Raw genomic sequence first — 27,124 nt, 5'->3', positions numbered from 1 at the left:
ACTGCCTGGAGAATAACAAAGAGTATAACAATGCACACCACCAGGGCTGGCAGTCCCAAGATGTCAACCCACTGCATAGTTTGCAGGTGTTGGGGTCGCCAACAAAGACATGATTCAACACAGGCACTGGATGGAACAACATTTTACTCACATAGCGAACAGAGCAAGATCAGCTTCAACAGAGAGTGTTGGTTCCCCATGGCCAGCAGGTCTCACCCCACAGCCGGTTCAGGGAGAGGGTCTGCACACAGACCCCTCTTACACTGAAGGTAAAGCACCCATTCCTTCTGCACCGAGAATCAATATAGCTGTGGGGTTGGCCGACTGCCATATGATGCACACACTTAAGCAGAAGAAAGAAGTACACATCAAGTCTAGAACAGGGAAAAATATTAAAAAAAAAAAAGACATATGCCCAGCACAGGCTGTGATGCCCTTTATCTCTGAGGAAATGTTCTGGGCCCAAGGCATCGTATTCATGTGACTGCCTTTCCCAACAGGGATTCTGGGGTTGAAGACATGACATTACTAGGAAGTGACCCACAGCAGCCATGGATTAAAACCAGCCTCTAGGCTGTACATTCTGTCCAGGTGAACCTTTTTGTATAGGTCAGCAGAGCTATATTTTCCAGGAGCATCTACTTTTATGGGATTAGAAAGTTTCATTCTTTTTCTAATTACCTCCCTCTTTCTGGCAAGTGTTGATAACCTAATTCATTGGTGCTCAGAAGAGCCACAGAAATCTACCATTAAAATTGATTGATGGCAGTCATTTCCCACGTCAGAGGGAAAATTTAAGTTTACAGATCTCATCGTTTCCATTTTAAGTATTTCTTCACAATTTTAGCCTAAACTTTTGGCATGTGGTGTCACTGGTCCTTACTAGAATATAGTCTGCAGTGACATCTGAATAGGACAGTCACATATTTATTTTGTAATATAAACTTGATTACCTTATGGTGTTGTACAAAAATACTATTCCTTTGGATGGCTATGCCACTGGACATTTCTTGAAACACTATCTTAGTGGAGCGTATTTTAGTTCTTGTTCATTCTATTTAGCTTCCTAAATATTTGTGTGCGTGTTTTACAAGAATCGCCCCAACGTTAAATGGGAATCAAAGTGGCGGCAAAATTAGAATCCAGCCAAGATTGCTCTGCAAGTCTTCTGACTTTGAATCCTATTCTGTTTCTTCTCCTCGCCTCCAGCAGGACCTCTAGAGGAAGATCCATGGAGGATGCGGCATTCTTCTTCCACCACAGCACCACGGCCTTCCACAGTCAATCCTCTAATCCTAGTTGTGATGACCTTATCTGTAACCAGCTAATCAGTGGAAGTGATAATGTCATAACACAGTGCAAATTGAAGGGTGAATTCTGCAGCAAAAACTTGCTCTAAGAGATGAACTGATACCTTTGGGTGAGAAGCTGTGTGTCTTAAGAAGCCTCAGGTCACGTAGGAATGATGAACTGTAGGACCTGAGAAACCCAGAGGAATATGCAATGCAGGAATTGTCCAACTGAATGAGCTGAGTGGTATAGGCACAGTCGACCTTCTGTATCCATGGGTTCCCACATTGGTGGATTCAACTAACTGCCCATCTAAAGGCCTGTGGTGGTTGCAAGACCAGACTTTTTTTCCCTGTCATTATTCGCTAAACAACACAGTATAACAACTATTTACACAGCATTTAGATTGTATTAGGTTTAGAAGTAATCTAGAGATGATTTAAAGTATATGGGAGGACGTGCGTAGGTTATATACAAATACTACACCATTTTATACAAGGGACTTGAGCATCTGTGGATTTTGGCATCTACGGGGTTCCTGGGGCCAATCTCCCATGGATATTGAGGGATGATTTTATTCTGCAAGAGAGCAAGATCACCATTGGTGTATCTGGTGGATTGTGAAAACAAGAAAGGAGTCAAGTAGATTCTTCTCAGCAAATACTCTAAGTACTTTGGTGATCTGAGCTCCAGAAATGTCCTGCAAACTTTTCCTTATAGCCAGAGCCCTTTCTTCAAGCCAAATCCCAGGGGAAGCTCCAACCAGGGCTATTCTCTTTGAATTGAGAATATGGAGACCTGAAGCCCCTGTGATGGTTAACTTTATGAGTCAACTTGACCAAAGCATACCGATATTTGGTTAAACACTATTTCTGGCTGTGCCAGTGAAGGTGTTTCTGGATGAGATTAACATTTGAATCAGTAGACTGAGTAAAGCAAATTGAACTCCTCAGTGTGGATGGGCCTCATCTAATCCGCTGAAGGACTGAACAGAACAAAAAGGTAGAGTAAGAGAGAATTCTTTCTCTTTCTTCCTGACTGCCTTCAAGTTGAAGACAAGCCGTCTTCTCCTGCCTTCAGATTCAGACTCAGACTCGAACTTAGACCATCAGCTCTCTTCGTTCTCAGACCTGCACACTGAGACTGGAACTATCCTATGGGCTCTCCTGGGTCTGCAGCTTGCTGACCGCAGATCTCAAGACTTCTCAGCCTCCATAACCACGTGAGCCAATTCCTTATAAGAAATCACTTATCATATTGGTTCTGCTTCTCTGGAGCACCCAGACTGATATATCCCTCTAATCTTCCTCCCACTTTCTTCCCCCACTCATCCTCTCCAGGAGCTGGTATGTGTACATTTAGGCAGATTTCTGGATGGAGGCTCTAGCCAAAGCAATGTGATAAATCCCTAGAATATATACCAGCCCTTCATGTCAGAGCAGCCCCTGGCATGAGGATTACACTACGATTTACTGAACTTGGCTCATCTATCTTCCTGGATTGTCTTTGACTGCCTGTCAACCCTGGAAATTATTTACCTCCCCAGAGTTTAGACTAATCCTTACTTTTTTCCCTTTCCTTGTCACACTGCTTATTCACCTGTCAGATAGCAACTATATTTCTTTTAGCTTCAGGGAATCTATTGCTTTGAACCCACTGGGTAGATTATAGGGTTGGAGCATCTTAATTTCTGGGAATTCCACAGACTTCTTATAACCATTGGAGAAATACGATCACAGATTTTCAATTTTGCTTGTCTTTCACATTTCTTTAAATCTGGACCTATCACTGTAATAAACATAAGGAGAGAGGGAGAATATGAGTCCACAGGATAATTTTCCCAGTATCACTCTTCCAGGGTGAACCCAGGTCGTCTCTACAAAGTCCAGACGTGTGGGCATAGAGGGATAATTTCCCACGTCTTTGTTAATATTGGGGAATGTAAGGAGAGGGTTGACCTTGTTGTCAAGCCAGAACCCCGGCATCAATTTTGACTCCTCCCTCCCTCTTGCGCCTCACATTCAAGCCATCACAAGGTGTTGCCAGTTCCACCTACTAAATATCTCTCCCATCCGCTACTTTTCTCTATTCCCATTGTCCCTGCAGGGAAGTCACGCCTTACTCAAGGATTGGGCTCTGAACAGCTGAGGCTAGATGTAAGTCATGTATAGTTATGATGACCTTTGAAAATTCCCCAGGAAGGTCCTCAGTGGAGACAGACATACTGCTTCTCAGCAAATCCACACAGTAAGTTTTCTCTCTAGTGTTAGAAGAAATTGCTGTTTCTTCAGTTGAACATTAGATGAAGACATTGATGTGTACTTAGGAGCCATATTGGATGAAAATAGACACATATTTGAGCCCTAGAATGACTTTTAGCGTAGTGAGATGCCTGTAACATAGGAGGCACAGAAACTGATGGAACAAGGGTATCATATCTCCTGTTTTGGGCTTTCTTTGGAACACACACTCTTTTTATTGAATGGTGGAGTGGAACTGCTGGCATTATTTAAAGTGCAATTTCTCTGTGTCTTTTTTTCTTTCTCCAATATCCCCTCTTGCTTTGTCACTTAGAGTATATAACTGAATTCCAATAAACATATGACAGGACTCCCTTGTGTTTATTTTAAGGTACCAGCATCTCTTCTCTGAATTACAGTGACAGTCTTCTAAATAGCCTCTCATCCTCCAATGTTAATCTTCTCTACTCCATTCACCACTTTGTAGACAGAATGTGGCTCTGAAGCACAGATCTGATCATTACTCTTGCCCTTACTTCACTGCATAAAATCATTCAAGTGCTCATTGTCCTCAGGATTCATCTAAAATCTTTGACCTGACATAGGAGCCCCTCACAATCTTCTCCATGTTCTTTGTGTGTCTCTTCTCTCACCACCCTTATACCTATCCACTGCCACTTCCAGTGAGATAAACTACTTACACTCTTTAGCAGGGCAATACTTTCCCTCGCCTCTGGGCCTTTTCACATGCTTCTGTCTCCACCTTTGCCCGGCTAACTTCTCCTCATCCATAAGGTCTCGATTTAGACATCATCTCCTCTGGGACCTCCCTCACATATCTGTAGCACTGTCGCTTCTCCCACTGGTTAAACCTTTACATTTCTAACCCATGGCTGGCCACTCAAGGTCCCCAGTGAAAGCAATTACTCCATATTTTTAACACTCTAAGGAAAGCGAGAGACTCAAACAATTTTGTTCCATGGGGCCATGCTGTTGATTTGTTTTCCTGTAACACCAGCTGATTTACAACTCAACAAAAGCAATAATTATTATTATAATTACAACATCAATAAGAACAAACGCTGATGTTTATATGCCAGGCATTCTTCTAAGATATCTATATTTATATATAACAAATATATATGCACTTTTTAATATGCACAGAATCGCTTTACAGTCTCATCTAACAGATGGGTAACCTGGGTCACAGAGAGATAAATTAACTTGCCTGGTGGAGACAGAGAAACATACATACTGCTTTTCAGTAAATTCAACACAACCAGTCTTTCTTTGGATGTTGGAACAAACTGGAAAAACCAGGATCCAAGCCCAGGAAGCCTGATTCAACAACTCGCCTAATCAGTGTGCACTCGGCTTCTCTCATTTGGTTGGACAAACTCGTGGTACAGACTTCAGTTTGTCGTTCTTTCCAATTGACAGTTACCCACTCCACTTGCTAGCTGCTCAGTGGAAGTTCATGCTGCCTTGAATGGAGAAAGTATTGAAAAAGAAAAAAGCCTTCATGTTGACAGACTTACTACACAAGCATGAATAAATTGTTCCACATGCCCTCCCCAACCATGACTGTTTACCATAACCTGGGGTCTTCTTACCACAACAGTCTCTCTTTTAAAAAATTGTTGAATTCCGTCCATGAACCACGCTGAACTATTTCCCTGGACTCCTGTGATCCAGGCATGACGCTATTTGTATTTATTAAAACTGATTAAGGTTTTCTTCCTATTTATCACCAGCTTGACTTTCATAGCTGAGGCTTACTCTGCTATCAGCAGGATTCCTGGTCTCCTTTGGAAGTTTTCAAAGTGAAAATCTAACAACACAAATGAATTCTGGCAGCCGGAAGTCCTTAATTTAGTGTATGTGGGTTCCAGAGAGATGAGAGGACCTGCATCTTAGGAGAAAACAATGAGATAACCCTGAATTAAACCTTGGGTGTACTCATCACATTCTTTTCTTGGATTCACATGCCATGTAAATGTACTTGACATGATTCAATTACATCTTAAATTCCTGATTGCTAAAGCTAATCAAATAATAAAGGTATAATAGACCAGTCATATTTACAAAAGTTGTGTAGAGCCATTGACCCTGGAAAGGGCATTTTACCTCTAATTGTGCATTATGGGCAATGTGGCCCCCACAAATCATAAAGAACAATCGTTAAAATGCTAAAATAAGATTATGAGTTCAATGAAGGGTAGGAGCTCTCATTTACGTTTTATTAATATTGAAGGAGAACGAGGAGCATAAATGGGGACAAACCATCCATAGCATCATTTTCTGGTCTGCTGTGTGGCTCCAACCTCAGGACTCTTACTTACTGTGATGACCAAATGTCTATAATCCCTTGCACATATGAACAATCTCATTAGGGAAAAAGGTGTCGTGCATCCCTCTCTGGATTTTTCTGTTGAAGCAAGTAGACTTTAACTTAAGAAGAACACAATATGTATATTCATGGCCTTTTCCATTTCACACTTCTGCAAACTACCCACATTGGCTGGAAACAATGGATGGCTTCTGAAGTTTGAGATGCGCCTCCCATTTGCAAGGACACATGGCTGCTACTTATAAGGATGTCTTGCAGGCTATTTCTTTTCAGCACTCTGCCACCAAACATGCCTCAAGGAAAGGAGAAATCTGGCAGCAAACTGTCACCTTCTGGAGTCTGTCTAATGCTATGCTTGGGTTTGTGTAGAAAGAAATACACAGGCACTTTATTGCTTTTCTCAGAAGTGTGGTCTGCCTTTGGCTTATACTTCTTCGTTAGAGGGAACTTTCTTTTTCTCCCTATTATTCTTCCTAGGACATTTGATTCAAAGAGAATAAAGTTATATAATTTGGAACAATAAGTCCTTCCCATCTTTCAGACTTGGGTGAAATCCTACCTCTCCATCCCCTGAGCAGCTGGCTCTTCTAAACTCCCGTTGACCTGCTATTGTCTGTACTCTGTTAGATCCTTATTCACTTTTCACGTGTTTGTAGCTTATCTTTCCAACTAGACCACGAGCTCCTTGAAGACAAAGACAATCTTACACTGTTATCATCCCCACAGTCCCTAAGCTCAGCACCTCACACATCTTACACGCATGGCTATTACCTTTGATGGATTCATTTATCAGAAAGAGCCACTAGCTAACAACAAATCTTAGCTCAAATTAGAGCCACTGTGTCTTAGATCAGTGCTTCTCACACTTGAATGTGCACCTCACTCACCTGGGGATCTCGTTAAAATGTAGCTTCTGATTCCTGGAGCCATGTGGTACCTAGGATTCTGCATTTCTAACTCCTAGGAATGCCAATGTCATCCGTTCGAGGCTCTCAATTTAAGTAGCAAGAGCTTAGACACGAAGAAACTTAGACATGAATAAATCATTTAGAAATGATCTCTTTGCCTTTTATGCTTTTGCAGAACCACACGTGGATCACACTTCTGGTTGATGCAAATCTATCGAGCTTAAAGACTTTTAGAAATATTCAATAACCAATTAAAGGTCTTCTATACAATAATAACTGCTAATGTGGCAGGGTAATTCACTGAGGTGCTAATTTGCATTTGTTCCCCTTTATTTCTCATCCATTTGTTCGGAGCAGGTAGTCAAGCCCATTCAAATTCTTTGCTTCAAAGACTTCAAGAGGCAGGGGGTGGGAGAGCAAGAGTTGCAGAAGACAGCCCTTTTCCTGTCTCTTTTGAAATGTGAATGATTGAAAAGATCATACTAGGCATTCTTTGGGGAGGAGAGGGAAGAAAGGAAGAAAAATGGAGAAAAACTTGTCCCCAGGCCTGGAAAGGAGAAGCAAATCAGTGTAGCTCATAAATTTAAGAATTACTTGGGAGATGTGACAGGACAGCTGCAAGGTGCACTCGGCAGGCAGGGTGCCGGGTACTGCGCTCCCACTCTGCCACGTGCCTGTGCCCTCATGGAAGGGAAGTCACAGATTTCTGGGAATACGTGGGCTCCGGAAATGGGCATCTTCATAGCAACCACAGTGGACTGATGTTTGGGAAAGAACTCCAGTGGAGTTATACTACTCCCCAATTCTCCCCACCACACAAACGCCGAATTCATTAACTAGTTAAAAAGGTAAAAAAGAAAAAATGAGAAAGAGAATCATAATAATGTTTGGAAATAAATTTGTCAACCTAGCAGATGGAGTTTGGAACTTGGTTTAATTTGATTTTAAAGAAATAAGCCTAGGAGATATTTCTTGTTTAATCAAGTGTGTGAAGTAAGATTCATACTTGGTGAAACATCTATTGAGTGACTACTTAAAGATGAAATCAAATCATGTCACCTCACCTCCCATACACACACCTTCCCCAGTGTGACTCCAATGGCTCCTACTCCACTTAGTATAAAGTCCAAATTCCTTTCTGTGAACTACAACGCTCAATTGCACCATCCAGCGTGGCAGCCACTGGCCACATGTGGCAAGTGAGCGCTTGAAATGTGCGTCATCTGTATTGAGATGTTCTGTAAGTGGAAAATGCCTGCCAGGTTTCAAAGATTTAGTATAAACACTGGAAGAAAGAAAAAGGAATATACATTTCTGGTTAATAACTTTTATTGTGATTATGTGTTGAAATGATGTATTGGATATATTGGGTTAATTTCACCCATTTCTTTTTATTTTTTAAAAATGTATCCACTAGAAAAGTTAACATTACATATATAGCTCGAATTTTACTTCTATTGGACAGCGCTAATCTCCAGCAACTGCCCTCACTAGACCTCATCCGCCGCATCTTCCTCCTCAGTGTCTCAGCCTCACGCAGCTCTGAAGTCCTCCAGGAGACTAGGCGCCTGCCAAAGATGCACCGCGCATGCGTGGTTGGCTCTGTCCCGAAGCTCTTCCCCCCTAGACGACTGCTTGGCTTTCTTCCTCATTTCATTCAGCTAAGACGCTGCTCAAAAGTGACCTCTTCAGGGACGCATTTCCTTACTACCCTGCCCAAGACCGCTCCCATCCTTCTCCAAGCCCTGGACCTGCTTTCCTTTATCACAGGGCGTCAGACTGCCGTTTCATTGCCTGCCTCGCCCGGCTGGGATGCCAGTGCCTTGTCTGTTTCTTTCACTGACAGCCCCAGTACTAGAAAACTGCCTGGCGTGTAGTGGACACGTGATAGATATTTCCTGAGTGATTGAATTAAGCAGTTATTCAAAGTGAGCACTTGCTTTAGACTAGTCATTTTGTGGGAAACTTTGTGTACTGTTTTCATATTTAATTCCATAGGTAAATACTATTATAATACTAATCTTACACAGGAGAAAATCAAGTCTTAGAAAAGCTAATAAAAAAAGCTTAGTGTGTCCCAAACACTTTATGTAGACTTATAATCCTAAGAGGTGGCCACTATTATTGTTTAGGTTTACAGTTGGGGAAACTGAGGCACAGGTGATTAAGTAGCTTGCCTGAGGTCTTGTAGTCAGCAAGTGGTGGGGCTGGGAGATAAAGCCAGGAAGGTCTGACCCCAGAATCCAAATTCTCCTGCCTTCTGGCCAGGTTCACACATTAGTGAATGCAAAGCAGATTTGACTAGAGCCCCTGCTGACTATAAGGGCGGTCACCATGACATCTAGTCTCAATCAGAGACGATGACCTCCTGGCACTTCTACTGATACTTTCCTCCTCCTGAACTCTATTTCCACTGTCCAAATTCACTATCTAAAAAAACGAAGACTCTGTTAGGCTCCTCAAAATAGGTTCGCTTTCCTGCACTTCCTCGTCTTTCGAAGAGTACTAATTCGCCCAATTTCCCTAAAACCTAAAACGTCACAGGCATCTCTGCATTGTTCTCTCTCATTGCTCTTACCCAGACAACTCTCTGTTCCCAGTGTTTTGCTTTTATGCCCCTTTTTCCAATTCCCACTACCATCCACCAGGTTCAGGATTTTGTCAACGCAGACCTGGACTTTGGGAATAATGTGTTAATTTTCTGCTTATTGTCACTCTCTCCACTTTCAACTCATTCTGATGAATGATGAAATTTTTTTAAAATAAAATGCTTCCATCCATTACTGTCTTTTTAAAAAGTTTTGAACGTGCTCCTTATTGCCTAAAGGATAAAAGCCGCTGAAGTTCTTCCATTCAATGTCATTCAATGTCATCGCCAGTTAGGGCTAACCTGTTTTTCAAGCCTTATCTCTCACCATCACCATATCTGACCTTCCCCCTCAATCTGGCTGCTTTACTCAGTGTCAGAAAAACATCCTTTGTATGTTTCCATCTTTGCACTGTGACTCTTGGCATCCACTACGGGATGTACCTTTTACATTCTTTAATACATTCCAGCTCATATCAAACTCTTCTGTAAAACCGTCTCTGGGCATCCCAGGCTGAAATGTTATCATTCCCTTAAGCTCCTATACCAAGTAGAGCTTGTGTAATCTACTCACGAAATATCTCCTTCCATGAAACTGAGATTCCTTGCACTGAAGTGTTAATTCCTGTTCGTTTGCCTAGTACCTTCCCTGATGCTACTAACCCACTGAGGGCTCTGATAAAAATAATTTTGCAATTACCTATGTTAATACTGAGAATCCCATATCAGAAGAATTTCAGAATCCAAGACCATATTTAAGTTTGAGAAATGGGCGTCTTTTTACCTCATATCTTCTTTTATTTTGTTGTGATGGTTTACTCATAACATGTTCCCCTTCTCCCCTTCTTCTGTCACAAAATTGGAATCAGAATGATCTTATTCATGAAATGCTTTTCTGCTCCACTGTAATATAACCGAAAAAATTCGGTGGATTTCCTAAAGAATATTCCTCCTGTTTGCCCTGCCACCATTTATGCAAATGAAAAGACTGAAAGCTAAATCTTACAACATTTTGTTTACTTATAGATACAGAAGAGAATTTAGAAATCAATCAGTCAAGTTACCTAATTTTACAAGAGAAAAAAAGTGGAGCCCAGACTAGACACAAAGTCAATGGCAAATCCAGAGTTTGAACTCAGGTTTTCTGAATCCCAGAGCATACCATATTCCCCCTTACTGCTTCTGGTCTGGAGGGAAGAAATACTATTGTGCCTGTGATGTTTGATGAATCACCTAAATTTGACTTATACACACACACACACACACACACATAGTCTGTTTTGAACTTTTGATTGTAATCCTACAACATTGCAGTCTATTTGCAGTTTACAGTTTACAATAAATTTCCACATACATTATCTGATGTGATGCTCACAACTACCCTGAGATGTCAGTGTCAGCAAGTCTAAAAACAGAAGTGAGATGAGCCGGAAGAATGTGGTTGCATCAGATGTGGCTGTCTAGGAATTCAAATGTATCTCTTCATGATCCCTTGATCAACAGTTACATCAGGTGCTTGTTTTGTGGGGACATATGCTACCTGCCTGTAAGGGTTTTAGAGAAAATAGGCATGCCACGTAAGAAGTTATGATGTGAAATGTCAAATCACCGTTCTGTAGGATGGCAGATGTGAGCGACTCACTGTAAGCTTCTTTGCAGAGGGGAGACTTGAACAGTACCTTGGCGCCCCAGCAGGATTTACATAACAATGGTGCTCAAATAGAGCGTGTGCACTCATTCTTTATTTCATATAAAACCTATACTTTATTAAGCATTCTTATATTCTTTACCCCATTTAATCCTTTTGAGATCCTGACCCTTTAAATGAACAGTTCTCTTGGGGTTGAGAAAGCCAGTGTAATCTCTCTGTATTACCCAATCTCAAGAAACCTCTTTTGAATGCTGCCTTCCTCTATTAAGGTGAAAATTAAATTCTCAAGAAGTAGGGCATGGGTGGGAGGAGGAGAAGGAAGCCATTGGCATTGCTCAGTGTAGTCCAGAGTCCCTTGGCTCAACTTTGTCATTCTAATGAGGCAGCCATCTTCTACAGGCAGTAGGTTCAAGCGATGGAATGGAGCCTAATTGTGCTAATTGTATATTAAACTGATGTTAGATGACCAAAGTGCTGAGTCAACAATCTGAAATGGGTTCGCCATCTTTTATCAACATGAAACTTCCCTTATCATTGGATAGAAATGCCAGGATAAAGTGACATTTTGCAAGATGTCAGTTCCGTGAGTTAATTGTTTGAAAAAGACTTTCAAAAAGTTTATTGCAGAATAAGTATCCTTTCTAACACTGGAGGAGCTTCAGACTAGTCTAGAAATGGTTACATTCCATTTCTGACATTCATTAAAATGCTAGTTACAGGTTTTAAAAGTTTATAGCTGCAGCATAACATTAAAGGAAATAAGTATAAAAACTTTATTATTTTATTTCAATTTTCCACACTGAGCTGTTCATAGAAATTCCATACTATCTTTGACCTTTATACTTCAATTTGACCCACAGACTCAATGTATCTACTCACTTGCTTGTCTGGGGCTGCTACTGTTGACATAGCTTTTAAATGGCTAGCATTAGGGCTGGTTTCTATGGTTGCAGAGTGAAAAATGGGTTTTCTATTATGTTTTCCAGTGCAATGTGAGCAAGAGGGACAGCCAAACCTCTTGGAGAAAGTCCAAATGCCAAATCCAGATATAGAACCAGGAATTGAGGATGGGTTGGGAAACAGAAGCAAAAAGCTAGACACAAATGCATATGGGATCAAAATGAGAAAGCATCAGGTCTCTGGTGTGCAGGTAGCCTGAGCCGGCTTGGATCTCCTGGAGCAGAATAGCCAGCACAGGATCCAACATGAAGAATAAGCTCAGGTGGGCCCGGCCCCATGGCCTAGTGGTTAAGTTTGGCATGCCCTGCTTCAGCAGCCTGGGTTCAGTTCCGGGGTGCAGACTGACACCACTCAAAGACGGCCATGCTGTGGCAGCAACCCAAGTATAAAATAGAGGAAGATTGGCACAGATCTTAGCTCAGTGTGAATCTTTCTCAGCAAAAAAAATTTAAAACTTAGAAAAAAAAAGCTCAGGTACTTGTAATGGTGATGATCACCTTAGCCAAGCTCAGAAGTGATGCCTTGGATGGCAAATGAGCACTTCTCTGTAGGTTGATCCTTGGGAAATTGTCATGAGAAAGTTGGTTCTTGCTCACAGGAGGGATGGGTGAGAAAGAGAGAAGAGCTAAAGGTAAGATGGGTCACAGTGGCCAGTTTGTCCATTGAGAAAAGCATTCTTCCTGCCTTCTCACTGAGAAGTGGTTTCACTTCCAGCCCAGACTCGCTACACAGTATGGACTAAGATGTGGTGGCCATCTTGTTCAGAGAAACACACACCATCTGGCCAATCTTCAATCACCTCATGTCAGGATTTCCCAACCAGTTAGCTGTATTTCCAGACCTGAACTAAGAATCTGGTTCCAGTGGGAACTTGAAGGATCACGCTACTTAGTACACAGGAGAGATAATTTACTAAATAGGATGTCAGTGCCTTATAAGAGTTAATGACACTTCCCAGGGGCCTCGCCTAGTTACACTGGAGCAATAAGGCTGCCTGTCCCTTCTTATAAAAGGAATGTTAAGATTATGATACAACAAAGACATCAAAACCCTACTGTAATCACAGCCTGATAATAATTATGCTTCTTTATTAACACTGCTTTGAGATAAGTGGAGGGTGATAAAATTCTTGAGAAACATTGTTGGACATTTTTGAGATTACTCTGCAGTAACTGACCAATTTATATCATCTCAACAGTGTTACAAAGAAAAGGAATAATCATAAAGGAGAAAGGTATAAAAATGACCGTAAAGAGCAGTGCACAGGGCTCGCTAAGCCCTTGTACTGCAGGGGACAGGAGCACCAGGTTTTGGGAACCACGTAGATGGAAGATCCATGTCACATTGCTGCCATTTACGTGACATCTAAAACCAATACACACGCATTTTACTTTGGATCACAGAAATGTCAGGGATTAAAAATAATCATAACAAGCTGCCCTTGACTATGGACAGCTGACCTTAAATGTGAACTGTTCTGCAGAATGATTGTGCCCTCCCCCAAGACCCCTTCGTGTTTGGACTCCTGGGGGAGCCATCCATTTCTTCTGTCCTCAGAGTCCCTGCTGATTCTGGTCCTGTCCTTCCCCCTTACAATAGTGTGGGTGGCCATGGTCATATTCTGACTTTATAAGAAGGAAACTGTTATTGACTGAGGGCTATCAAGGGAGAGGAGATAATAGTGGAGAATACAGAGAGAACAGTACATTGGTTAAAATAAAAATCTTCAGAATCAGACTGACTTAGTGAAAATCCCTCCTCCTCTACTCCCAACCTAGAGGACCTTGGGCAAGTTTCTTAACCTCTCTGTGTCTCAGTCTTCTCATCTGTGAAATGGGGATACGAGCAGCGTCTACCACATGGGGTCCTTGTGAGGACTGAATGAGAGGCTGCATTGTTTAGGCTTAACCTGGCGTATATTGAATGATCATTAAAGGAGGACTATTGTTCATTGGCTCTTTGGGAAAAACATGCTTGGTAGCCCCATTCATCAACTTGGAAACGAACTTATAGAAAACAGCCCCTTTTTGGTTGAAGAGCAGAAAAATCTGTCAAATAGACCTGAGAAAATGAATATACAAACGGACAACAGCCACATTATATATAAAAATAGAATTATGACCTACAAAAGCCAGCCCAAGAAGCCAACTTATCGACAGAAACCAATCCAAGAAGTCAAACTACTTCCTGAAACAACTATTCCAAAAAGCCAAATAGTAAGCAACAATCAGCCCCAAACAGCCAGGCTTGATTAGTTAAGTAACAGCCTCTCTAATTTTTGCCTCAGCTTCTAACTTAGCACCAACCAGAGAAAGCCAAATACGTACCCCCAACCAACCACATAGGATGCCCTACTTCTAGGGAGCCTGCCTCCAGCTTCCTCAAGCCAACAGCCTCCAATCAGGGCATGCCTGCAGCCTTCCCTTTCGTCCGCTGTAAACCTTCCCCACTCCTCTGCCTGCCTTTGGGTCTTTCCCCAAACACAGGTGATGCTGGCTGATTCCCATGCTCTAGAAAACTCTGAAAGGTAGCCTTTGCTTCTTCTCATTTGGATGGTCTTCATTTATTTCTACACACCTCTCAAACCCCAAAGCTAGACTGTCTTAATCCTGGGAGTAGGGACTGAATCTGTTTTTGGCTCACCATTATAGCCCCGATATCTAGCACAGTGTCTGGTTTATAGAGACTGAGTGAATGAATGAAAATTCTTCTCTTCAACACCAATCAGATTACTTCTAGCACACCAGCGAGGGAAATGAAAACTGTGACAATAGAAGGACTTTCCTTGAGAGAAGAGGTCATCTAGGTAAGAGATCCTGGGTGAGGTGCAGCTCTGCCACTGTCTGACTGTGCAATCTTGCTCCACTCACTAAGTTCTGGGAGCCATGTAGGCCCTTACTCATAATATTAAGATGGCAGTAGTGCCCACTCACGAGGTGTTTCTGAGGATTTAATGAGATCCGGTGGATGAAAAGAACTTGAATGAATGTCTAGGGAATAAAGGAGATTTGCATTTTTTTAATATCCTATTGCCCTGTTCACATTCTTTACTACATGTATACATAACTTTTAAAATATATAACATGAAAAAAAAGTCTTAATTTTTCAATGCTATATATGCAAACATAGGTGATCTCCACTTACAACCTAATTTTGATTCTGGGCAAAAAAATGACAGCTTCATTCATAATAAATGAAAATTAAACTAGACACATGTAGGGTTTTTTAAATGTAATAGTCACAAATTGGGGTGTGCTACATACAACTTTCACTCTTTATCAATGAATCCACCTTAGTGTTGCAGCCCGCATTTCTGCTTGGGAGCAGAAAAAAATAACTTTGCCTGTTCAGGGTAACTAGATCCATTTCTGATTTGACACCAGCCTCTTCTGAGCTAACTCAGTCTCTTTACGATAAATGCCTGGTTTTGTCAATTGCTTTCTCTCTCCTCTTCTTCTCCCCAGTTGGTGCCTTGGCGAGAGGAGGAGGTCCAGAGCAAAAGTTCACTCATCGTTGTGCTGTTATCTAATTCTCCCTGACTCCCACTGACCTCCAGGTGAGGTGTACTTCACCTATCTTGCACTTTCGACAGCAGCCTCTGTGGTCAATGCCCTAGTGTTGGTGTCTGGTGTAGGACATGGCTTGTTCTGGTGTGGTCTTGACTCAAAGATGCTTGCTGATGCTGCTGTATTCTCAGGCTTAGTCCTGTCCTCCATCCAGCCCCTAGCTTTGGACTGCCTACTGGTCACCTCTTATTTCAATAGCATCCCACCATGACCTCCCAGGCAAATGAGAGACAATACAGCCCAGCCCTGTATACATAGGCAGGGCCATATGAATAGCTCTAGTGAATGGACTATGAGCAGACTCTGTGCTCCTTTTGGGCTTAGGCAATGGAAAAAGGCTATCTGGTCCTCTAGAGTTTCTCTTCTCTGACAGGATGAGTATGGAAACCTTGAGTTAAGGCAGCAGAGTGTCACGATGGAAGCAGTGTTGATCATTTAGCTTAACATGGGGGCAAGCTGTTGTAGAGAGTTAACCAGACCCACAGCCAACTTTGTGAGAGTGGGGAATAAAGAGGTTTTGGATTTACATGTTACTGCAGCATAACTTAACCTGTCCTGACTTATACAGTATATTAACCAAGTCTTTTATTTTCTGTATTCTGATGTTTTAACATCTGACAACCTGCTGACCCTGGAGAGACTGCCCCTTACAGGGTTAGCCAATCCTTAGGGATGTGAACAATTTACCTGAAAGCATGTTTTTCAAATGAAAACCAAGCAATTCAGAATGTGCATCCCAACCACCCCCTTTTTTGGCTCTCACACTCTGGGCCACTATCTACCTATCCTAATCACCCCAGGACTAAGTACTAGATAACTAGGAACCATCCCTATGCCCCAGAGTTGAATTTATTCAAACTAGCTAACCCTAAACCTGCTTACCCTGCTTCACCAGCTCCTTCCCCTGGAAGCCACAATCGCCCCTCTCTGCTTCCTGACCAACCCCAGAGTGTCCTGTGCATTCCCCTCATGGAGTGCTGTGCCCCTCCTCTTGGGACCTGTGAGTAACGAGTACTTTTTCAATGGCAATCATTTCCTCATCTGCTGGCCTTCCTATGCCTCACATTTTCTACTCCTATATCACATTTTCAAATACAGATTGACTATTTTCACCATTGGAATGGTGACCAACTTGATTGCAGACACATGCCACACTCAGCTTTAGAAGAGATCCTATAGCTCAACTATATTTGGAGTGAATTAATGGGAATAACACAAATCAATATATTTTCTTTAAAACAGGAATATAGCAATGATAAAACCTTCAGGAATACCTACCTTTGAAGGTAGTTGGGAGAAAGAAAGGGTGAAGACAAAGTTATAAAGAAAACCATCATAGTGTAGAGCCACAAATGCCAGGCAAAGACTTCTAACAAGGAATTGTGATAAATACACAGAGATTTTATTGAGGCTTAAAGAAAGACAGCAGCGACAGTGAACACAAGTATTGTGGGTACTTAGAGGCCACATCGATGAGCTCTTCCCTATCACCCCGCCCCATGCTCAACTTGGAAATAAAGAAATATTGCCTTCTGGCAGTTAAGTTTTAAGATCAACACATAAAGGATCATATCACAGATATGCAAATTAAGAAGTTAAGGGGGAGACAGAAAACAGACAAAAACACAAATAAATGTGCTTTTTCAAATTACGAAAATTGCTCTCAAGGAAAATGTGCAGATTTATATGACACAGTAAAATAAAGGAATAAATTTAAATTCATGTCAGGGAAGTTTCCTGATGAAGTGACATTAAAGCTGAGCTCTGCAGAACTAACTATAACCTAATTGAAATATTAACACGTCTAACCAATGAAGATGGGTGTGCTCAGCCAAGGAAGCACAGAAATGCAGAGTCCCAGAGGCAGAAGTCTCAGCCTCTAGACTTTGGGTGTCAGCAAAGCCATCACTAGCATGTGGTGGATGCAAGGTTCCCCTGGCACTATTCTCATTATCATGAATAACCAGCTCCGTTATCCTCTTCTCCTAAACCTTAGCTTCAGCCGTTAGATTTTCAATGCATCTACAATCCCGTTCTGAATCCATGCCAAATTTCTGATTATAATTTGGCTTCCCATGGGGGCTGCCTACGGAGAAAGTATGCATTGATCCTATGGATTTTGAGTTATTCTGATTTCTAATGGTGCTTTCTTTTGGTTAATTAATAAAGTAACTTCTGATTATGATTTGGCTTTGCATAAAAATGACAATGGGGAGAGAACAATGCAAATAGATATTTTATTTCCTGTGCCTTTTGAATATGTCACTGCAGATTAACAAATTTGTGTTCTGGTTCCTGCCTGAGACTCAAGAGCGTTGAGATTAGCTTCATACAAACAGCATCATAGGACCTCATTTGCAAGAGATCCTTGCAGCCTCATAACAGTCAAACAGCTTTTAAGGCAAAAGAATAGCCCCTGGGACCTGGTGACCTACTCAAGAGGCCCTGCTTCTCATCAGGTGATGACTGCTGTTTTCACCTTTCTCTCCATCACACACTTCTTCCACTACTGGAAAAACAGTGGGAGTGGAAACCACATGACATATGCTTAAGTAGTTAGTTCCTTGACATTGCAGATGCTTAAGCCGAAATTAGATAATCACTCATCACCTATGAAGATGCTTTTAAGGCCAGTAGATGAGATATGACCTAAAGTCATCCAGCCTCTGTATGAACTAAGAATGATATGCTTTGACTCAGGGTTATTCCTCCCTTCTGATGACTGAGACTGGCTAGGTGCTGACTTTCTCATTCCTTGGGATGAGTTCTTCATGTAAATAAACTTCAGCAAGGACAAGTTTCCTCACGGGTCTCTCAGAAGTATTCGGACACATCCAGATCCCAGCAGGGAACATAGCTTGGACTCAAACTGGCCTGCAGACTACAGAGCAGGTCCCAGGGATAAGGCTAAACAGAAAAGGTGAAGACCTAAGCTGCATGGGAATAATAGTATGAACAGAGGAAGAGGCAAGGCTGGATAGCAGAGACAAAGGAAGTAGGACATTGAGAGGTTGGCTGAAGGGAGGTGTAAGTGGTAAGAAGCAGAAAATTGCTGAATGGTTAGAGTTTAGCATCTAGAAAAGAATCAAGAGTTGAGATGAGAAACCCCAATTTCTTGCTAGGATGTTGGAGTGGTGGAAGGTTCACCTGGTGGATGCTGGCAGATGGTGCAGACCACTGAATTTTACTTCCCTGGAGTGAAATTCCTAGGGCTTGGCTGTGTTACACCGCCTGCATCCCCGATTCAGTAAGTGGTAGCTTTTATTACTGAAAGTGCTCTGTCTTATAATGCATAAATGGTAGAACAGTTTACTTAATGCAAATAGATGGGTATAATTAATCTCATATGGCACACGAAGAGGAAAGAGATGCCAACACAAATCTGCGCCCTGGAGCCTTGATGTTTTGCTGCCCTTGGAATCAGTGACACAGATTTCATTGTAGGTGAAACTGCAATATAATGAGACCCTTCTGGTGAGTCTGGTAACTAAGTCCTCTTGGATGAGACCCTTTCAGATCACGTGACACTGAATTCCATGAGTGAAGCAGTCATCTGTGAGTATAGTGTATTTTATTGGTGTCCATCAATTAAAAAAATTCCTTTCAAGTGGGTAACTATATGGCTATACGTTTGACTCTATTTCTTTTTCTAGTCTATGCCAAAACTTCACACAGCAAAACTTTAAACAGTACTGCTGATCTTCCAGTTTTTAGACTCAATTTATGTAGTTGAGATAAGTAATTGACTACAGGTTAATGCTGAAATTACTTAAGTTGTAGTGATAATCATCATCATAATAGTTCACATTTTTAGAATGCTTACAGTGTGCAAGGTAGCTTTCTAAATGCTCCAGGTGTGTTACTTTTCCTTTATCCTTACAAAAACGTCAAGTAGTACTTTATTTTTTCTTTTTAAGATAAGAAACTAAATCTTCACTCTTTCAAGGATGTAAATTATTGAGGGGTGGAATCGAAATTTGAATCCAAGCCTATGAGACTCTAGAGCGCATTCTTGACTGCTACTCAATATTACTCCTTTTTTCTAAACAACAAAACCAGAATATCTCCAATCTTATTTGTTAGCTTTAGGTCTAATTACTGAGAAAACAGAACGATTTAAAATTTTCTAGTTTTAATCAACAAGTATTTCTTGAACATCTGAATGTGTTCAGCAAAGATAAGAAGCATCAGAGATAAACACTGCCTTGAGAAGTTTATAATCTGAACTTGGAAGAAAAAAGAACCCACGTAAAGTAATAATAAGCAGATCAAAAATAAATAGAATTAACGGGGGAGAAAAAAGTATATGGGACAGAATCCAAATGCCTGAGATGACGGGATCATTGGGGGATGAAGTGACCAGCAGGTTTAGAGTAGATAAGACTTGATCTGAGTCTGAAGAAAAGATAGCATCTCTGTTATACACTCTTTATCTTAACAGAGATGCGCTCTATGTTTGCATGTACAAGTGAATTGCATTTTTTAAAAATATGAAATAAGCATATATACCTAAAAGTATACAAAACAGTATGTATGGCTTGATGAATAAATAGAAAGTGAACACAGTGTAACTCCCTCCCAGGTAAAGAAATAAACATAGCTAGTTCCCAGAATCTCCCCATGTATTCTTCCCAATCAAACCCCAATGAAGCACATTTGATGAACTTTTACTATATGTAGAAAAAACTATAAATAAAAGCCTAACAATTATATTCCTGGAAGTTTAGTGTTGTTTGAATTAGAAGTGACTTCAGGCCTAGACAAAGTAAAATTCTAACTGTGTCTTAAGAAACAGAAAGCCTTGCCAGTAATCAAGCTAGTCTCCACTTAACCAACCTTGCGTGTGTCTCACAAGGAATAACTGATCAACAGGAGCTTCTCAAGTAGCTTTCCAGATGTTGCGGATGGAGACATCCTTCTGCTACCATGACAAATAGGGCCGAATTAAGCGAATGGCAGGCATGTGACACAGAGGTAGCTATGCCCATTTGAGCAGGAGCCTTCCATTCGGCAGCAGGCCCCCAAGGCTGAAGAATCCGAATGAACACAACTGAACACATTTAAGCCCACTCCTGCTTGACACAGTTCCAATCCTGCCCCAGCTGGGGCTCATTAGGTTTAGAGACTGGAATAGTCACATTTTCTGAAACACATAGTAACAAGGAAAGCCTAATTAGAGAGCAAAGGGTAGAAATTGAGTAGCTCTAATAAATATGATGTGCTGAATGCATTATCTATTTGGTGGAAAACAAATTATGGAGTAATCTGCAGTATTCAGACAGTCTAATTCATGGCAGTTCGTTCAAGGAAATGCTTTAACCCTGCATTTTCAGATCATAAAGCACATTTTAACAAGGACAAGCACAATTTTCTGGAATGTAGAGAGACCTTTAAGAGATGGGAATTTTCTGGAATATATTGAGACCATTTGAATGTGTTTTAAAGATTTATTAGTTCACAAATACTATTCTAGGAACTTGATGCTACCAAATGATGAAAACATCTTTTCATATATTTTTTCAGAAATAAATGGAAAATTGCTCATTGGACAATTGTCTTATGGGACTCATTTGATCCTTGATCATTGTTGCTTAAAATCCTTCAGTTGTCTTCTTTTGTATTCAGAAACCCAACCTCCAGCCCTCCCATTCCGTACCTGCCCCAACTCTCCCTACCAATTAGGCTTTGGCCATCATGGCCTACCTTCTGACTTTCTACCAGCCTACTTGTGGTCTCGGAGTCCCAGCATTGGGTCCTCGCATTGGCTCCTTGTCTCTGCCTGAAAATCTCTTCCGCAGATCCCATGTGGTTAGTTTCTTCTCATGGTTTAGTTTCAGCGTCTCTTCTCCAGAGATGTCTTCTCTGACCAATCTCTGTTCAAGATTGTCCAGACACTCTCCTGTTCCCCTGTCTGATTTTCTTCACAGCACTTACAACTTTCTGAAATTAACTCAGTTGTTTATTTATTCCCGTCTCTCCCACTAGAATGTACATTCTGTCGAACAGTGAGCTTGTCTTGCTCTTTCATCTTTGATCATCATTGCCAAGAACAGGACGTGGCAGATGGTAGGTGCCCACAATATTAATATAAATATGAATAAATGAATGAATAAATAGAAAGTGGTAAATCTCAGTTCCAGAACTGTGAAGAATAATACAATTTTACAAGACATATTTTAGAAGTTAAATATTCTTAATTTACACAGGAAAAAGTATTTAATAGTGCCAATACTTCAAGTAATATTGTCTTTGTGTGTATAATTGTAGTGACTTTCCTATGACTGACTTAAAAATGTATTGCAAGTGCCCATTGTCTTTTTCTCGCCAGTAGGAAAACTAAGGTCCATAATGGCCCATATATTTGTTCAACCCAAGCGACATCCAAGACAAAACCAAAGTCAGAATTCAATGATTTGATTTCTAAACCCTGGATTCACCTTCCCACAATTTTCTTCTGGCTGAAAATAAACAAAATAGATGATAAGTCATGAAATACACAATATTTCAGTGACTTTGTAATAAGAATAATTAGTAAATTTGCCTTGAGATTATTAGTATTTTAAAGTACTTTTTCTTTTTCTCATAAGCAAAGTGAACATTCTCCTGCCTTTTATTAAAATATGTATAAATAAACTTTAAAAATTGAATGTCATTTTAATGTTTTTTTGGTCAACTTACATTATCAAAATGTCTTTCAATGACTGAAAGATAGTCAACTGTCCCGATTAGAGGGTAGTTACTGTGCAGTTCATTATTTACATGATTGCTATAAAATTGAGACATTACACTAATAGTGTGCTTGATACGCAAACCATGTTTGTCTAAGTTGTATAAAATATAATATTTAACATCATTATATTATGCCATCTGGGTGATCTTGAGGAGAGCCAAAGTGATGAGCTACTTCTCAAACAACTAAAGCCGTATCCAGGTGCTTATTCTAAACGTTAGCAAGTTGGCCACACCTCTCCTCAGACTTCTCGCAATATTTCAATCACAGAGATGCCCACTGGCAAGCATTTTACCAATGGTCATGGGAAGGCTCGGAATATTTTTCCCAAATTGTCTATACATGGCCAAGCCAACCAACCAAAATAAAATTGACATCCGTATTGTCTTTGCAAAAGTCAATAAAACTCTTTACATGTTCAATAGTTCAAATCCCTTTGAAAGTCCAATAATTCACGTCCAATTCATTTTGTTAGTCTCTTCCCTTTTTCTCTCCAATGGGACCTGAAACTAGCAAATACTTCTCCATTATGGATACTCCTATGTGCTTCTAGCTGTAGTCAAGGTCATCCCATCGAGCCTTAAGTGGAACATGTTTTTGGAGAAAGTCCAGGTTTTGCTCCTTTTGTACATCTCATGGTCTGAGGCCATGACTACTTACAATTGATTTGATCATTTTAACTCCATGGAGCCTCTAACAACTTAGCATAAACAGTTAGCAACTGAGCAATTTGTTATCATTACTTGTAGTCATAATTGAAACATTAAATCAATTATGGACATGTGGATATAGCTAATAGCTTTGTCTACATCAGTGATTCTTAGACTCTCACATATTTCCTCAAACAACATGTCAAATACTCTATATTTCATAAAGATAGTCTTGCTTAAAAAATTTATTGGAAACAATGTAGAATTAATAATTTTATCACTTAAGGAAAATTGTTGTTAATGTTTAGGTGTATATTCATGAATCTAAACAATTATGCTTAGTTTTACAAAAAGAGGTTACATTTTGCATAATCAAATATACTCCTGCGACTTTATCATCAATGATTGCATGGCATTCTTGTCTGTATATACCATAACTTATGTGAGCATTCCTCTTTCAGACATTTAGATTGTTTCCAGGTTTTCTGTCTGTTTCTATTTTGCTTTCATAAACAATGCTGCAAAAATATTCTGGCAGCTATACGTTCCGGCAGGCTTGCAATTACTAACCTTGCATTATTTTTAAACGAGATATGGCACACATAGTCAAATAATTCATTTGACCTAGACATAAAATGATAGGTGTTATCATATCATAACCATGGTCCCTTCAGAGATCAGGAACTTTAGCTAACAATGATAACAGTAACAGTAGCAAGTAGTATTCATTGTGGCTATTCATTGTGAGACATGTCTTCTCTTGGGGATACTTTTTAAAATAATCTATTCAGAGAATTTGTTAATTGACTTAATATTTATTGAGTGCTGTATAATTCATACATCATTACCATGGCATATCACACAAGGAAAGACTTTTTTCCTCTTATTTAGAAATCTATTTAGGCATTATTATTTTGAAGAAAGTGCTAAGAGAGGATTAAAAATGATGTGTGTGTGTGTGTGTGTGTGTGCACGTGATTCCACTGAGTAGACCTGCTTGATTTGCAAAGAGCTTTAGACGCTTATGAGATACTAGGAGCTACAAGGCTAAAGAACTCTGAAGTTTCCTGAAAACGGTCCTTGGCAATGTGGTGAAATTTAGTTTATTACTATTGGGAGATTTCTAACAAAACAGAGGGTATAAGCTACTTTCTGAACTGCACTTTCATCAGAAAAAAACATATGGTAAACAGAATCTGGTTCTTTAAAATGCAACTTACTACCCTCTCTCACCCCACTCCTACCACCTTAATTCTTTCTGTCCCTATACCAGGATACTCTCCTAACGTGTCTAGCTTCATTTGCCATCTTTCACGTTTCTTATTTCACAGGAACATTTAGCTAACAGGATTAATTTAAACCAAATCATTCACCAGTGTGCCATCCTGACTCGATAAATGATCATGGTCTGAAGATCGTTTTGTTTCCTTTCTGACAAAGTATAGTTTGTTTAACTCTATACTAAAGATGTAGTGAGATTGAAATGATTAAACTTTACTTTATAGTACGATAGGGGGACATTTACATAAGCAATACATATTTATTGCAGAAAGATTGGAAAATACTAAAAAACACACGGAATAAAAAAAGAATCACGCATAATCACACCACTCCGACATCACTACTGTAATCATGTTGGGGTTTCTTTCCGGGTCTTTTTCTAATGCAATATCAGTTTTTGATGATCAACCTTAATTAATTTCTGAAACTAGGTGAGAACCAGATTTTGAAGTTTGGTAGCACTCAGTGGTACATCCTCCTCTGAAAATAATTGCAAGGCTGTCATATGAAAAAACCTAAAATATGTTCTGTGTTGATACAGAGGCAAGAGCTGAGAATATAGGTAGGAATTACAAGGAGTGAAGTTTTGGTTCAACTTAAGTAAAGTTGGTTTTCTAACATTTTAAGATCACAAATAACAGTGGTATGCTCTGCCAACTTGTACTGATTCATGAAACAGAACTGTTAAATTTTAAGGAAACTAGCAAGCAGACTGCCATCAGATTATTACTTTAAAATTGACAATGGTTGGAATATTTACACTACGGATACTGGCAAATTCTACAAACCAGGGCTCCCCACCCCACCTCCAGCATAACACCTCCTACAGAGCATAGGAAGATAATGTCCATGACTGAATCAGATCAGATATCTATGAAGAGGGGGTGGTCCAGACTCTGGTGAACTGGAAAGCCCTGTGCAAGCAATCTCAGCACTAGTCATGTTTCCATCTGGGAAAGGGAATCCAGTGTTTTTCAATTTCTGGGGAAACCAGAAATATGGATTTTTTTAAAAAAAAAAAGTGAAATTCTCTTAATTTAAAAATACCATGGTAGGGGGGATGACTGTAGGCTAAATACAAGCCATGGGCCACCAGTTTTCAAATCTTGCTAAAAAATTGTAAGCTACTGTTATTTAGCTATGTTCAAGCATGGAGAGAGTATTTTCTTGTCAGGCATGGTTTAGAAGAGAATTCTTGCTTTGAACAGGGCCTTGACTGGATGATCCTTAAGGTCCTTCCAAAATCAAAACTACCATGACTTTATGATTCTACACTTCCCTTCTTCACACTGCTTTTTATTATTTAGGGACACCAATCATTTATAGCCATGTGATATTTCCCTGTGGTTGTGTTGAACTCTGCTTTCTCTCTCACCTAGCGGGACACTGAGCTGTATTCTGAGAGGTTTGGAGGCTTCTGGTTTTATAGACTCTTAGAATGTCAGGGCTGGTAGAGGCTTGATGATAAATCAACCAGCCTAAGGGTTATTAACCCAGAATCCATGACTGAGATTGGATGGTGGTTACGAATTCCCTAAATTTTTTTGAGAAAAAGGTGCATAAATTTCATCCATTATTCAAGCATCCATGATCCCCAAATGGGTAAGAACCACCAATATATCAGGTTTTTCCAATCATTCAATAAGTATTTATTGATTACTGGCTGTATGCCAGATTCTATTGGTAAAAATTAGCAACCAAGCAAAATAGACACCATTATCTCTCTTTAAAGTCCAGAAGAGAAGGCATGCAATTAAACAAGCAGTTATAATAACTCATGGTTATCTTTTGGTAAAAGAAGTACATAAACTGGGTAACCATCCTAGCCTGGGAGGGGTGGGGTAAGCTGTTGTCAGAACGAAGTATTGGAAGAAGTGACATTTAAGTTAATATCTGGAGGTGAGTAATAATGGACCAGTTAAAGAGATGATTATCCCCCCAAATAGTTAAGAACCTCAGAACACACATAGCACTTTTGCTTAACATAAGAAAAAATTGAGACCTAAAGACCCAGCAAATCTCTCTTAAGTGACTGGAATAGAGCAAATAATTTTGGTATAAGAATATGAATGAATAAACAAATAATGGAAACAAGACGCCTCTGTTGTGGAATACTGACAATGCTCATTTTCCTCTCACTTGGGCTTATCAACCCATGTTGGAGGCTGGGAATTCAACGTCCCAAAATCATGAGGGAGATCAATTAATCAACCCAGTGAGGCCAGTTTTTTCATAGGTTGTGGCTTTGGCTGGCCTGGCCTCATTCTTTGCCTGTTGGAATTGTTTTTGCCCCTACACTCAGGCCGGCTCTTAACCTATCATAAGTTTGGGCAAGGAGTATGGAACTTATTGGCTCCCACCCTTAAGGTCCAAAAGACCCTGTCCTTTCCACGCAGGGTTGGATACTGGGAACCATTATTTGTATAAGCCCCAATTCTAAAGAACTTCTGGGGTGACAGCTCTGCCCATAGTTCATGATATCTTTTCTTTCAGCCTTGCTTTTAAAAAATGCAGTCATTGAAATATTCACTCTTTACCTTTCTTCTTCTTCCTCATGTCACACACTATATGATATTACTCCAACACCTCTGGGATACTCACTCTTTAGGAAATGAATATTAACAATAACTGTAATTATATGTTAAAGAAAACTTTTTCTGTTATCTCTTAGATAATTCGGTACCAAATGTATGAAGATGCTAAAGGAAGGTTCTAGACACCCACCTGCAAGACTTGCTAAGAGTTGTCCAAACCATAGTTCAAGTGGTCATTCAAGTTATCATAACTGGGACAATTTTGAAAGTGAAAGGGGGCACTATTTATAGTTATACTGGTCAAGAGGTGTAAACCAGAATACACGGTCACTTTACCCTTAGCCCAACATCCACTTCTAGCCAAATGAGAGAGAAAG

Source organism: Equus asinus, chromosome 19, assembly GCF_041296235.1.
Source record: "Equus asinus isolate D_3611 breed Donkey chromosome 19, EquAss-T2T_v2, whole genome shotgun sequence".
Lineage (NCBI taxonomy): Eukaryota > Metazoa > Chordata > Mammalia > Perissodactyla > Equidae > Equus > Equus asinus.
Note: the sequence above shows the minus strand (reverse complement) of the source record.